Consider the following 16,207-nt stretch of genomic DNA (forward strand, 5'->3'; position numbering starts at 1 on the left):
AGGGAAGCCATGACTATTTAAAGTGGTATAATGCTGTTTTAAATGTATACTGCAGATGAGGCCTTTCTCTAGGTTTTTAACTCCTTAGGGCAGCTATACAGTAGTCCTGCACATCATTAGACTATTTAATCCTATTGACTTAAGCTCTAGTAAGGTGCAAAAAAAATGTTGAATGGGAGAGGCTGATTATTCATATTTTTTCTGTTGGTCTGTAGCAAACTTTCACCCAGTTTGTATCACCATTAAACCTGGCTTAGGATGCAGTCTTATCTTGAGCATAACTATTTGACAATAACATCATCTGAAGCCAATATAATTTAATTCCAAGACATTCATTGACTTCAGTGGGTCTAATTTGGCTTCAGTTCAAGTGTTTTGATTTACCTCCGTTGTGTGGATAAGACTGTTGATAGGATTCACACAAAGGCATTCAGAGAAAGGATATTTGGCAGATAGATCATTTCCCTGAGCTTCATATCACTCTTCTAGGCCACCTACTGTGCTGCCCGAGAGGAGTCATATAACCTTTGACTAAATGTAGGAATTTAAGCTATGAAAAGGTCTGAAACTTGACACGCTCCATGACGCCACCCTGTCAGTTGTTAAAGATAATTCTGCATTAGATACCAAATTCTGAAAATAGAATTACACAAAGGTTATTTATCTACCTTTGCCCTTCCATACTTTCAACTGAACCCTGCTGTGATTGGAGATTTCCTGAAATCAACACTTTGTCTATATTAACTTTTGTGTTTAAATCTGTCGCTGAGCACAAAAGACCTCTGCAGAAGGCAGTGATTGCAAGCCAGCCAATTTGAGGCCAACAAAAACAGCTGATTGCCCAATTAGCAGCTCCTGTCACCCCATCACAAAAAGCTCTCTCACAGATGGCTTACTTTTGATTACGATTCCCATTCCCATGAAGCAGAATGAAACACTTGGTCACCTGAGTTAGGATGATGTGGGAGACCACCTGTGTCAACTGAGGCCCATCTAGCTTGTCATCAGAGCCAGCCCAACCATTTTTGCTGCTTGAGGCAAAGGAGAAGTTCCCTATTTCACAGACAGAAGCTGACTGGACTGGCAGTTGGATCTTACTTCAACACTGGCAATGGGACAACATTTTACACTGGACTTCACGGCAACAGGTTAGTTTAGGGGGACAAGATACCTCCTCCATTCTACATACAGAAGTTGACTGGACCAGCAGTTGAATCTTACTTCAACAGTGGCAATGGGACAATGCCCTCTATTGCACCAGAAGCCAACAGGCTGGTTTTTTTGGGGGGAGGGCAGGCCAGGCCATGTAGCATGTACAGTTCTGTCTATCATCAGATGGGAATGGCTGCCAATGCTGCCCCAGTATCTGCTGCCTGAGGCAGTTCCCTCACCTTGCCTAATGGCAGGGCCAGCCCTGCTTCTCCTCATGTTTTTCCCAACATTTGTGGCTCAGTATGTCAAAAACCAGATGGCAGGTCATTCTGCCAAAATTCTGGAAATGTGATTGGGTTCCACCAACATGTTACATTAAGGCTAGGTGGGAAAATAGCTGTACAATGTTTTCCATATTTTTTTTTAAAAAAGCTTTGTTCAACTTTGGTTGTGCTCTCTAAAAAAAAGTCAAATAAAGCTATGCAATTTTTAAACATTTAAATATCCTTTTTTATTCAGGCAAATGTTCTGTAGTAGTGGATAAGCTGCCTTTAATTGTTCATATTTTGATTTTATTTTATTAACATACAATAATTTTAATATGATGGAATTCATTGCTTTTAAATTGCTTTTATATTTCGGTCATGAGACTTCAAGGGTCAGAGGAGGACAAACAGCAAAATGCATAAAATAATGGCATACTTGTGGATAGTGCTCAAAGCCAATGCGGTGGAGTGTAGAGCAGGAGTGGTGAACCTCTTTCAGCCAAGGCAACCTTCCGAGGCGATGTTGAGGACCAGAGACAAAAGCGAGCTGACCAAAGATGTAATTTTATATTTGTAATTTTAAATTGTTTTTAATTTTTTTTAATTGTGTTTTTAAATTGTTTTTGTGTTTTAAGATTTGTATATTTGTTTTTAATTGCTGTAAACCGCCCAGAGAGCTTCGGCTATGGGGCAGTATATAAATGTAATAAATAAATAAGTACGTACCATAGGCTAGTTTCTACACACACTCACAAGCCCTACTCTGTCTTCCACCCACACAAACAAGAAACATGATCACCATTCAGGGAGACGTTTCAGCCAGGCAAAAAAACTTGGGGTACAAAACAGGGCCAGTAAGGGGTGGAGACTGGGGAGGCCTCTGAGGGCCAGTTTGAGAGGCCTGGATAGTCTCATTTGGCCCGTAGCCTGATGTTCTCCATTCCTGGGTTAGAGATTTGAACTAGGATCTGGGAGACTAGGGTTCACATCCCCACTCAACCATGAAGCTCACTGGGTGACCTTGGGCCGATCTCTGTCTCCCAGTCTAACTTACCATACATGTTTGTTGTAAGGATAACATGAGGAGATGATGATGATGATTTATTAAATTTATATCCCGCCCTTCCTCCCAGGCAGGAGATGGAGAACCATGTATGCCACCTTGAGATTTCTGAAGGGCAAATGGGATATAAATGTAATAAAATAAAATAAAATATATTTAAAAGGTTTAGCCCTGGTGTGTGCAGATTTCCTTCTGTTCCTCTTCCCCTTTTTCTCTCTGAGGTTCAGAGCAGTCTCAGCTGGTAATCTTTTCTCTGTGCCTCTCTAGTATTGGTTTACTAACTTTGGATGTCAAAAATGCTGGTATATGAGCTTGGCCAGGGGTTGGCCGAATAGGAATCTCCAGGTTCCACTGCTAAATAGAGCTGCCAGGTTCAGATGCACTATGACTGTGAATTCTGAATATCAGCCGATGGAGGGGCCAACCAGAGGGGAAGGCAGTTCTTTCAGGCTTCCCGGAAGTATCTGGCTGGCCACTGTGGGAAAGGGGATCCTGGACTCGATGGACCCTCTTGCCTGATCCAGCAGGGCTCTTCTTACATTATTATGTGGAGTCAGAGATAAGTCAAGGGACACAGCTCTGGGATTTGAGCCAATAGCAAAAGCTTTCTGTTTGCTTCTGTGGCTAGTACTGGCAAATACAATGGACTGGATCGCCGAGAGTGTTCAAGGGCCAGGCAAGGTCACATCCATGCCATACATATGAAGCACATTTAAAAATAATGGCTTCCCCCCAAGACCCCTGGGAACTGTAGTTTACCCTTCACAGAGCTACAATTCCTAGCACCTTGAACAAATTTCAGTTCCCAGGAGTCTTGGGGGAAGCCATGTGCTTGAAAGGTATAGGGTGGAAACACTGTAGTCCTACAATGGGCAGAGGGGAGAACCTGTGGCAGAGATACTGCTGCTTCCTATGCCTTGCTGGGTTCACGCTGGCCAAGATGAGAGGTGGTGGGGTGTGTGGTTCGAGGAAAGATAAGCACACCAGCTCAAGGGCTGGGGTATTTTCTTCTCCCTTGTTGGGAGCCATGAGGGTTTGGGATCCTGTTGATATTAGAACTTGAGATCCCCTCAATGCCGATTCAGAACAGGCCCCCAAAGTGGTAATTTATGGAATTTGGTGCCACAGGATGTGGTGATATCCACTAGCTTACACAACATGAAAGAAAATGATCTATCAGTGGCTATTAGTCATGAAGGTTAGCGAATTTGCCTGCTGCATTCTAGTCCAATGCCAGATCCCACAGAGAAAGTGGCAAGGGAAGCCTCGCCAAAGATTGCCAGACCATGGATAGCTCCAAGTAAGCAACTTGCTCCAATAAAGGTTGAGAGTCTTTTAAACCCCTAGACAACCTCTTCCAGGTTCCACCCTCTTGTAGAGAACTCAGAGCCATAAAGGGCCAGCCCTCAGTCCCAAAGAAAGGTACTCCTCCATTCCACAGAGTTCCTTCCGGTACGCTCGCTCTGCCACCAGACTGGTGGTGTGCAGTGGGAGGCATCTGGTGGGAGGCTCGGGAGAAGGTGCTCACAAGGGCCCAAGCTCTGGCCCTGGTGGCCTGAGAGGTTCCTCTGGGGGCTCCTGTCCAACAGCCTCAGGCACAATGGTCTCCCTATCTTCAACAATCAGCTTTGAGCCCGGACCCTGAGCTAGCTCCCCACCTGGTACCCCCGCAGCCTCTGACTCCACATCTAGATCCCTGCTAAATTCAGGGGTCATGATACCATCCCTATTGCTGGCGGGGGTGGGGGCAATAGCAGGAGTCTATTGCCTTCAACTTGTGCACTCCATTGTCTGGCTGCTGTGGGAAACAGGATTCTGGAGCAAAGTAGCTGGACCTTTGGTTAGATCCAGCAGGATTTGTTTTACTTTGTGTTAACAATTCCAAAAATCTCGCTTTTAAATCTGCAAAATAGATTCCACTCTATTTCCCCCCCCCCAGAGTTACTGGTCAAGATACACATAGTACAATCTTTTCTGACTATAACACATGGGCCACTTGCTGGAGACAAACAGTCTGGAATAAACAAAGTAATATAATATTTCCTGGTGCAAACTCAAGTTTATCCTATCCTTGACACTAATTTTTCAATTCATTGGCTGTGCAATAACCATCTCCTTCACCATTATTTAGATAATAACCCTTCGAGCCGAGTGTTTTGACATTTTTGATGCATTACAGCAAATGTTCCTCACTGTCTAACTCTTTCAGGGCCAATGAAGAGGAGTAGGGAATGTAAAGAGTGCCATCCCATGACCTGAATAGTTTTCAAGCTATGCCTGTACCAACTCATTTTTGTACCATATCACTGTAAGTATCATTATGTGTCCTGTGACAAGGCCCTTTCCATTGATATAACCATTGCCACACCGGATGAGCAATCTGAAAAGCTACAGGCTGCACAGGAGGAGCTCTAGCTGAAGATCTTCCCCTCACAAGCATTGCCTCTCCCATAAACTGGAGCATTTATGGCATGGAACAGAGGCACTGTGGGTCCCACTCATGAGCCATAGTCCTTGTCATGTTATTTGAGCACCGGAGGAAGGAACCACATAGCAATCAATCAGGGATGAGGAACCTGTGGTCCTCAGCAGACTACTACTCCCATATCCCTGAGCATTGGTCATGGGGCTGATAGAGTCAAGCAACATCTGCAAGGACATAAGTTTAGTGAAGGGCCGTAGCTCAGTGGTAAAGCACCTGCCTTGCATGCAGAAGGTCCAGAGTTCAATCCCAGCATCTCTGCAAGAGACTCCTGCCCGAAATCCCAGAGAGCTGCTGCCAGTCAGTGTAGACAACACTGAGCTAGATGGACCAATGGTGCGACTCAGTATAAGGCAGTTTCCTATGTACTTACGTTCCTAAGTTAGTTCCCCACTCCTGCAGTAGATCTGCAGCAGGAATGTTAATGTGAGAAGCCGGGGCACAGACGGACCCCAGGTAGTTTTGCTCTTCCTGGCTGTTTTGCATTAGAGACAGAATTTCATGGAAGAAATACTAACGTTTTTACAACTTGTAAAAGCCGCTCCTCTGGTCCCTAGGCCTGTTTCCCCTTCAAAAATCAAAGCCTTAAAAAAACAGTACATAGATGTTTTGTTATTATCACTATTATTACCCAGATACCCCTGTTAAATGATTTGTGAAATTGTATCTAAAACAAGCACAGTACATTGGTGAATAATTAGTTTCACAGGGGCCAAATGGACAGTGTATAGAAAGCTGTCTTAATCTGTGCAGATGTGGCGTAGAATGCTATGAAGCGTGATGACAATGACACCTCATTGCTTTTCCACCAATTATTTGGAAGCGGGGGTACAAAGCGAGAGTTTATGTGGCTTGCAAAGAGGTGTCTCAAAACTGCTATCCTCATTTTTTATTTTGGACACCACATCAGAGTACTGGTGAATGTGTGGATGTACGTTTAGAAATATATTTATTTTTTTAAAAAACAGACCCACACAATATGAACTGGAAGAAACAAAAATTATAATGAAGTCAATAAAGGACAGATCTGTCTGATTTTTAAAAAAGAAAAGGCATCGGTGGAAAATATACTAAAAACTCCTATGCCCACATCAGAAATTTGAGTTATAGGTTGGCATTCAATGCTAGCTCTACTCAGAGTAAACACATTGAAGTTAATAGACATGATGATCTTAGATTGATTAATTTCAATAGGTCTACTCTGAGAAGGAATACAACCTATTGTTTTTAATTCTTTAAGGTAACATGACATGTTCACAACACTTTCTGTCCTTTTCATTTCAGATTTTCTAGAAATTCACATCTGCAGCAAGCGTTGTTTTCCGTCCAACACCAAATCAAGGCCTGGTCTTAGGCATCATCAAATTGTTGATCATGCAGCTGAATACTGAATATTTGTTCAGTATTCCAGCAACTAGTCACACTGTTGTTTTATTGATATTTTGCAGTACTTTTTATCTGCTCTGTTTATTAATAAAATTTATTAATTTTATTATTATATTTAGATCCCACCTTTCCTCCAAGGAGTTCAAGGTGGCATTGTGGTTTTCCGCCCTCTCCATTTTATCCTCACAACAACCCTGTGAAGTAGGTTAGGCTGAGAGATGAGTCATTGGCCCAAGGTCACCCAGTGGACATCATTGCCAAGTGCAGATTTGAACCGTGGTCTCCCCAGTCATAGTCTAACACTCTAACTGCTACACAAGATTTATTTTGAATTGAATTCAATTTTTGTGTACTACTACCTTGAGATCGATGAGATATAGGACAGGCTGTAAATATTTTAAATATATATCATAAATAAAGGACCAAACTAGGACAGATGAGAACTGGCGTTCCCTAACTAGTCCAAGAGAGTTCTCCAGTTGCAAATTAGCAGTTGCATGAATGGCCTTTTTGAAATGTAGGTGCAGAAAGCCTGACCTTGATTGGTCCTTGGTGTAGGGGGTAGGGAACCTTAATCTTTAGTCTCACTGTGGTCCAAATTGAGATTGGACCTCTGTTCTTATTTGTATTGCTTTCCTCCTCCCACTGCAAATAGTAGGTGTGAAGGGTAGGATGATCCAGAACTATACTGCAGCCTAGTGGCAAAGAGTTAAAAAAAATCCACCCACCCTGCTAATCAGGTGTTCTAGTTCAGATCACCTCCTCCCTGCACCCAGGCCCAGCAACAGTGGGTGACCGGATCGGGCACTGTCTGAGGGTCTTGCAACTGGCTGTTATCTGAGGGCCCCTATGGGTGGGAGGGTAGAACTCCCACTCAATGACACCCACCAGCATCAGATCACTGGTCGTGACTGGATGGTGGCATGGATAGTGGAGCAGGAACTCCACTCTCGGAGCCCACATCACCCCTGCATGCACAGGCATGATGGCAGACATGATTGCAGGCATATGTGCTGACGCATGAGGTGGCACAACTGGGTTTATTTAAGTGCATGTGTGCAAAGGCATGCACTTGTACACACACGCACACACAGGGGGCCCTGCCTGCACCTGCAATTTAATTGTTTAAAAAACTACTCACACAAGTGCTAATTTTGTGAATAGTGTTCTGTCTTGTTTGGCCCTTAGGTACTCTGGGGTGGGGGTGATTCTGAATAGGTGAGAATGCTGCACCTCTATTTATTTAGGAAAACTTGTACCTTGTGAAAAGGTAACCTATGGTTCTCACTTATGGTCATATCCGTGTAGTCAAATTAACTCTTTATATTTTGCTTTTATAACATGTTGCTTTCCCACAAAAGTACTCAAATCAGCGTACAAGATTCAAAGAAAGAACCCTAAAAACAATTTTTTTAAATGCACAAAAGCAGAAGAAACAGTTTTAAAGTAACTACAGGGTTCAAGCTGATAGCTTCAGATGTTTTTAAAGACCAAAGGAAAAAAATGAAAGGACTTAAAGTGAAAGCTCTACAAAAATGTTCTTTGGTGGGTTTTCTAGCATAGGGGAGAGAATGTTCCATTGCTGTGGTGCCCCTTCACAAGCAGGAGGGACAATTAGGAAGGGGTGGTGATGTATACCTGACCTCCTAGCACTGGTGCCACTGTTATGTACTGAGATGGTGAGGGAATGGGGAAGAGACTGGTGAGGTCAGGGTAGTTTGGCTCCACTGGTGGGAGCACTGGATCGACTGTCTTGATGTGCCTGCATTGTCCTGACCTTGATGCCACCCTGCTCCTCCCGGTACATAGCAGTGCTACAGTTGCCAGGAGGCCAGGGTGATATTCATATAATGCACCCCATCATGAGAACAATTTCCATATGTGTAGTGGGACTTCCCTCCTCTACTCCCTCGCTCCCTCTCTAAATCTGCTCCAGACAGTTGGGTGAACTCATAGAACAGATTTAGAGGGTGTACAGGAGGTAGAGAGGGGGAAAGTTCCATTGCACAGGCAGAAAACCTGCCGGTGATGGAACAATGGCTTAGAGCTACATTGGATACAATTCCAGGTGCACAGTACCACCTCTTCCTTCTGGCTGCTTCTGTACTCAAGGGCCCACAGGTCTATATTCTCAGAATGGAGGCACTCAGGACAAAACATATCTGGCCAACCAACGGGAATGAGGAAAACATTCTTATGACAACCAATACTTCAGTTTCAAATAAATGGGTGATTTTCATTCAGTAGTTTTATATTACTGCTCATCTTCATTCAGACTGGCTGATTTTGTGACTTGTAAGCCAAGAGAGCGGCATCAACACCTGGATCTACTTAATGTTCCAGATATTGATTTCCCACAAAATATTTGTCAAAGCAAGTAGTTTTGGTGGGAAGTCCTGGATAGAATGCAAAGGTTATCTGTGGCACTGTGACCTCTTGAGCCAAATCTCCATACAGCTCTGGTTGGAAGAGAAGAAAGCAAAAAGGTCAAAGAAACAAGATAGCTGATACACGGCAAGAAGATTAGCAGCTTTCCCTGCCTTCTAAGCTATTAATGCAAACCAGAACTGTACCTTTTGGCAGAGAGCACTCAGGTACATGTGTTCTGCAATATATTGCAGCCCTGCTAATGAAGCCTGTCTGCACTCTCTTCAGTTTTTTCATTGCACATGTTCAGGGAATGGAGAAGTAGTCAAGCAAATTGTTTTATTCTTACGCCCCAGGGAAAACCCAATTCACTCTTTCCAATTGTAGGATAACTTCCATGAAGCACTTAGACTTCTATGGGTAGAGTAATCCCAAGTACATGAAGCTGATGGAACATAGGCCGGTTTAAATTAAGCTGCTGTAAAATTAACCCTGTTCCAGACTCCATTCAGGAGTGGAGCTTGTAGTGTATTCATGATACTTTTCAGAGCTACTGACAGCTGAGCCTGCTGGAGCCTGGCAGAGGGGAAGCAAGCCTTTAAATTAAAGTTTGATTTGCGCCACCTTTTTTGCTGGTGCTAGTTCCACCTGGTTGCCAGGCAACATGGCTGAGCTGAAAGAGGTTTGGAATAGGTGTGAGTCTCTGCTTGTCCTGCTGCATCCATGGAATGCCCCCTTTTGGGCAGAGCTTGGAAAAGTTACTTTTTTGAACTACAACTCCCATCAGCCCAATCCAGTGGCCATGCTGGCTGGGGCTGATGGGAGTTGTAGTTCAAAAAGCTCTGCTTTTGGGACATGCTCTGGTGTAAATTCCACTGCATTAAGTTCCACTGGCTGAGCGAGCATACCCCCTTGCTCAGTGGGCTGAGGGAGTTATGCCGGCATATCCCTGGCAGAACCAGGATGAAGGATTTAGACTGGAGTAGTCCTGCCTGAGCCAGGGCAGCCTAAGATCCACCAATTACAAACTCACTCATCCCAGTGGGTTTCAATTGCACTGGCACAGAGCAATCCTAACTATAGGGAACTGGTGTAATTTAGGCTGTTGTAAATTACCTCTATTCCAAACTCGGTTCAGGAGCCTCTGGGAGGGACCACTGCCGTTGAACCGGCAAGTTTGTATGAGCCTGGTTTTGAAGACTGGGCCCAAGCTGAACAGAGTCTGGATTAGGTGTAAGTCTCCCCTTGCCCTATCCTGCCACACACCCAGAATGCCCCTTACTCCAGTGTAAATTCCATTGGCTTAAAAGCCACCAGCTGAGCCCCAGCCGAGCTGGGTTGAGGGAGTTACAGTGGTATAGACCTGGCTCAGCTAGGACAGCCCAAGATCCACCTATTCCAAACACAGCTCATCCCAGCGGACCTTGGGTTTGGATTGCACTGTAAGCTGCAGAACATCTGGGACATTAATAGCTAAGGATATAGTGGATTACTGATTTTACTTATTCCTCATAACATTGCATGAAAAGTCTCTCCATGTGACAAATCCTGGCTTACTGGGTCCTTCCCTTGTGTGACATGATGATGGCACTTCTACCTTAACCACAACAGAATTCTAGCATGGCACTGATATGGATTTGGAAAATAAAGGCCAATTTTTCAAAAAATTGTATCAACCGCTTTTCAGCTCCCAATTTCCTTCTCTTGTTTTGCATGATGAAATTATTTCATTTGAACTGGGATCACTCTTGCAATGCTCTTGTGACTTTATTAAAAATGATAGCAATGTGCTATAGGTGGCAGCAGACATCAAAAGAACTCAGCTGAAAGACCCTGTTTCTTGATAAATCTTAGTTGCTGGTAACTTACACACTGCTTATTTGCAGTCATGTCATCTATGGGTAAGTCCTCTTGATGATGAACCAGTTCTACTCATGCACCATTAGTCACAAGAAGCCCACATCTGCACCAATATATGCATTCATCCATTTCAATGGGCCCCAGGTAAGCATCGTAATGCAGCTCTGTGAGTGCACATCTAGATAGGTGGCTGCACTTGTATCACACATTCTCACAAAAGCTCACTTTAATACATAAATCTTGCTAAGCTGCAACAATTATAAATGAGTAACTAACAGCATAATCCAAACCCAAGATCCGCCGGGATGAATGAGTTTGAAACAGGCCGATCTTGGGCTGTCCCGGGTGAGCCATGGCTCAGGCAGGGATGCACCGGCATAACTCCCTCAACTTGGCTGGCTCTGCCGGTGGAACTTAAGCCCGCAGAATGTATATCAGTGTAAGTCCCCAAAAAGGGGCATGACAGTGGCATAGCAGGAGGGAGCAAGCAGAGGCTTACACCTATTCCTAACTCCTTCAGCCATTTGACTTGGCAATGTGGTGGGACATATGCCAGCAAAAACACTCTACACCAGCCTTTCCCAACCAGTGTGCCTCCAGATGTTGTTGGACCACAATTCCCATCTTTCCTGACCATTGGCAATGCTGGCTGATGCTGATGGGAGTTATGATCCAACAACATCTGGAGGCACACTGGTTGGGAAAGGCTGCTCTACAACATCATAAAAAGACCTTAAAATACATTAAAACGAAACAGTTAAAAACATTTAAAAAAAACTTTAAAAACATCTTTTTTAAAAAAGGGTTAAAGATATTAAAAGACATATTAAAAGCAATTCTAACACAGACGCAGATTGGGATAGGTCTCAAATTAAAAGGCTTGTTGGAAGAGGAAAGTCTTCAAAAGGCGCCGAAAAGACAGCAGAGATGGCGCCTGCCTAATATTTAAGGGGAGGGAATTCCACAGGGTAGAAGGCTTATTTTAAAGGCTCATTTTCCCTCTGCCAGACTTAGTCTGGCTCAGCTGACAGTAGCCCAACTCCTGAATGGAGTTTGGAATGGGATAACATCTTCCGCTGGCTTTCTATACTTAGGATTGCTTTGCCCATGTAGAATTATAGCTTTTAAATACTGGCTGAGAGGGCAAACATTGTTTCCACTTTTGAATGCTACTTTCACCATTTTAAGCATATCTGTTGGAAATTTGAGCTCTTCCCATTCAACCATAGTGCAGTGGCAGAGCGCTTCTTTCAGCCAAGGAAACATCTAGGTTCACAGTGCTCCACTTTGCAGTTATCATTATCCTTCCTTAAAGAAGTTACCGAAAGGAAGAATTATAGCTCAGGTTTCTTGCACTTCCAGTTGAAAGGATCATGTAGCAGGTAATGGGGAAGACCTCTCTCTCTCTCTCTCTCTCTCTCTCTCCCTCCCTCCCTCTCCCCCCCCTCTCTCTCCCTCTCCCCCTCCCTCTCCCCCCTCTCCCTCTCCCCCTCCCCCCCTCTCTCTCTCTCTTTCTGTGTGTGTCCCTGAGACTTTGGAGAATCACTAGTACTCAGAGCAGATCAACCTGGGCTAGGTGGACAAACAGGGTTGTATCCAATGCAGCATTAGGTCAGGGTCCCATCAGTGCAAAGATTACTGTTAGCGCAATGGGACTTCCCTCCCCTCATTCCCATGTGCTGTTCTAGAGGTTCCCCCAACCTTCTGGAACAGATCTGGAGTTGGGGCACACGAGGGTGGGAAAGCCCCCTTGTACCGATGGGAGGTGTAGGTAGAATACTGTCCATAGTCTGACCCTGACATAAGATCAGCTTCCTATGTATGCTAAAGAAGGTTAGTGTTCTTTCATTGATGATTCTGCCCAGGTGCATGCCTCCACCTGGTTCTAATTTAGGGAGTGGATGCAATTAAAACACACACACACACACACATTTCATGCCTGGGCAAAGTCCTTCAGCCTGTGCCTCTCCTGCACATGCCAGCCTATATTGCACACAACTTGCACCACAGTGGTGTCCTAAATTGAGTATGGCCATGTCCCAGATGAAAAGGTACTTCCTTTTTTATTTTTTGAAAGCAGTGCTATTGAAGCACAGGAAGTACTGCACAGATATTATTTTAAGGCAGAACCTGTGGCTCCCCAGATGTTGCTGGACTCCAACTCCCATCAGACTCTGCCAACAAGGACAATGGTTAGGGATTAGTCCCCATCCCACCCTATTTTAAGGCATAGTGAAAGGTTCTATTGGTTTGATGAAGGCAAATTTTTGCCTGGCCATCACCCCATTGGAGTCACATTCTCAGAAGAGGAAAGATATAATAACATACAGTGGATGTGAGACAAGATCTAAAGCCAAAGGCTATTTTAAAAGGAGAAAAATCTAAAAATTTTGACTCACAGAGGGAAAAGAAAATATACAACAAGGAGTTATGCTCCATTACCCCAAAGAAAATAAATGAGCAGTTCAATGATGCATCTGAATGTGAAGAAATCAGAGATTTGTAGTTTCCCTGAGAGCAGACAGTGCTTCTAAATTTAAGCATAAACTGGTTGCTGGAGGATGGATCTACATCTAAACATGGAAGAATAAATATTATCAAAGGATAATTTATTTGACTGATGGGTTCCTGATTCAGTAGAAATATGGACTGTTTCTTGAGACACCCCTGTCCAAGTCTTTTTAAGAAAGGGAAAGTTCTCTGGGTTATGTCATCCATTTTAGAGCATGATATCCACTGACATTTCTGTATACTAACAGTAACTCTAAAACTATCTGTGCATGTTGACTTGTTATACAGCTTTGGCTAACGACATGCCCCATGAAATACTGTAGACTACAATTCTAACTCTACTTACCTGGGAGCAATAGTCTATTAGGGCAAATAGGGCACTGCCCCACCAACCCTCAGTATGACGTCAGCCAGCCTCCACCTGCCCACCTTCCTACTTCCATCCAATCCAGCAGGTGGCACTGCCTGTGACAGCTTCTTCTTCCTTAGTTTCAGTGTTGTCCTTGTAGAACTCAGCAGGCAGGAGGAGGATGGGACAAAACTAAAATAACTTGGTTCTGCTTATCATTGGCTGTGGCTTCACTTAAAGTAATCCCCACTGAATTCAACATTTCATACAAAGTGGATAACATTTGCAAGCATAGCAGCCCCTCCAGAGACAATTTAGTCTGCCAATTAAGTTTTGTGTAGGGTGCTTTTAAAATTTGGTTGTTTTTTTTTTTTTAAAGAGAAGGTCAAAGACCAAGATGTTGGAGAGTGGGAACTTTTATTTTTGATAAAACCCAACGCGTTTCAGCCTGTTATCTACAGGCCTTCATCAGGGGATAATAGCTTGTAAGATTAAAAGACGAGCAAATTGCTTTCTGTACTGTACCAATATCAAACGCGTCGGGTTTTATCAAAAATAAAAGTTCCCACTCTCCAGCATCTTGGTCTTTGACCTTCTCTTTTTGATTGCCCATTTGGATGCTAGCCACCCTCTGTTTATTCTATATTATTATTATTATTTTTTTTAAAAAAACTTTCATTAAAGGGCTCAAAGTTACAGGAAGCCAAATTTCAGCTGAACATCAGAAAAAACTTCCTGTTAGAGCACTCCAACACTGGAACCAATTCCTTAGGGAGGTGGTGAGCACTCCAACACTGGAGGTATTCAAGAGGCATCTGGACAGTCATCTGTCGGGTATGCTTTAAGTTGGATTCCTTCATTGAGCGGAGAGTTGGACTCAATGACTTTATAGGCCCCTTCCAACTCTTCTGTTCTATGATTATATGATTCTGTCTGCCAGAATTGGATGCAATTTGCAGGCAAGGCCACCCCTTCTGAGGGGAAGCCTGCACAATTTCATAATAATAGCTGTCGTGGTTCTGACACAAGGACAGACTTTACTGTTTTGGAGTGGGTAAATAAGAATCATATGGGGTGGCCAGTGTATCCCCAGACAGTACTGGGGTGAGGGAAATGTCACCCCCAGCAATGACCTTGTTACCCCAAGAATTGTTGGTGGGAGGCAGGCTTCTGTCCATCACGGATTTGGGGGTATACAGAGGAGTTCGCTCCATTGGCTTGCATAGGCAAAATGGGTGGTGGAAAAATAGTATAAATCCCCAGGAAAGACTGGGATGGGGAAAATGTCACCCTTAGCAAGGATGCAATCATGGGGTGTGTGGCTTTTTCTCCTCCCACAGATTTTTGGAGAGATGATAGAGATCTCTCCATTGACTTGCATAGGGAAAGGCATAGATCCACAAACACCATTTTAAATGCCTCTCCCAAATCACTGTGATGTGACTGACCTAGTGAAATAATTCACTTTGATTAAAAGCTGGACCTGTCCATCAACACGACGTATCTTCCCACCTCTCCACTACCTCCCATCTTGGTGTCTTCCCGGTCAGCTTGGTTTTGTTTCTCGAGGGGAAAACAATGGCTGTGTGGTTTTTGGACAGCCAAGGTCACAGAGCCACTCAGAAAGCAGGGAAGTCCTGATCTGCCTGGAGGCACCTAGTTAATGGTGCAATCTGACTCAGAAATGTGAGAACCTTCCCTGAATTACCTGATTCGCCTTATCATTCAGGGTACACACATAGCTGATGCACATCCCGTGCATATCTAATCTATATGCTATATTATAATATTTTGCTGTAGTTAAAAACATTAAAAAATTCATTTCATCAGATTGGGGTTTTTTCCCTTCCTAAATAAAAGCCTTCATAATTACTTTCAAGGCATATAAAAGCCTAACAGCTGTAACTACTAATTGGCATGGCAATTTAGGACTTGTTGCAAGAAGCTACAACACACTGCTTCATTGCACTGTGGCTTTTGTACTTCTTTGTTATAGCTAGGCTTCTTGAACGTATACAATAAAGAAATCTAATTATGCTTAGGTTCCTTGGAAAAAATGTGGATAAATCTTTTACAAAGAGAGACATTGAAAATGCTCCCTCCATCCTTGAGGTACATATATGCTGGGATCTGGTAAAAGAATTAAAATTAATTGAGGATGGTCACTGCCAGGCCTCATGAATGAAAGAGTGATTAATGAATAAAAATCATTAGGGGAAAGAAACAAGTAATTCCTTTTCATTCATATATGACCCAAAGTAAAATGAGTGATTAAGAAGAAAATATAAATCCAAAATCAAGTTACATAATAATCAGCTGGTAGCATTTGTGAAATGGAGTTGTGTTGCATATTACCGAGAAAGAGAGAGAGAACATTTTTAATTTTTGCAGAGGTTTTAGAACATAAGAAGAGCCTTGTGGATCAGGCCAATAACCTATCTAGTCCAGCATCCTTTTCTCATAGTGGCCAACCTGATGCCCATAAGCAGAACCTGAATGCAGAGCTTGGAAAAGTTACCTTTTTGAACTACAACTCCCATCAGCCCCAGCCAGCATGGCCACTGGATTGGGCTGATGGGAGTTGTAGTTCAAAAAAGTAACTTTTCCAAGCGCTGCCTGAATGCAACAGCATTCTATCAAGTTGTGATTCCAAGCAACTGCATTCAGAGGCATACTGCTTCTGGAAGTGGAGGCAGGACATAGTCCTCGTGGCTAGTAGCCTTATCTTCCATGAATGTATCTAATGTCTTTTAATTCCATCCAAGTTGGTG

At 43.5% G+C, this 16,207-nt stretch overlaps 1 long non-coding RNA gene across 1 annotated transcript; it reads left to right on the forward strand.

Moving 5' to 3' along the window:
• The first annotated feature begins 399 nt into the window (after nt 1–399).
• Nucleotides 400–6,382, forward strand: LOC133375673 (uncharacterized). Its single transcript, XR_009760299.1, has 3 exons — nt 400–1,148; nt 4,691–4,789; nt 6,248–6,382. It is a non-coding gene; the product is annotated as an uncharacterized LOC133375673 (long non-coding RNA).
• Nucleotides 6,383–16,207: the final 9,825 nt, after the last annotated feature.

This window comes from Rhineura floridana, chromosome 1 (assembly GCF_030035675.1).
Source record: "Rhineura floridana isolate rRhiFlo1 chromosome 1, rRhiFlo1.hap2, whole genome shotgun sequence".
Classification (NCBI taxonomy): Eukaryota; Metazoa; Chordata; class Lepidosauria; order Squamata; family Rhineuridae; genus Rhineura; species Rhineura floridana.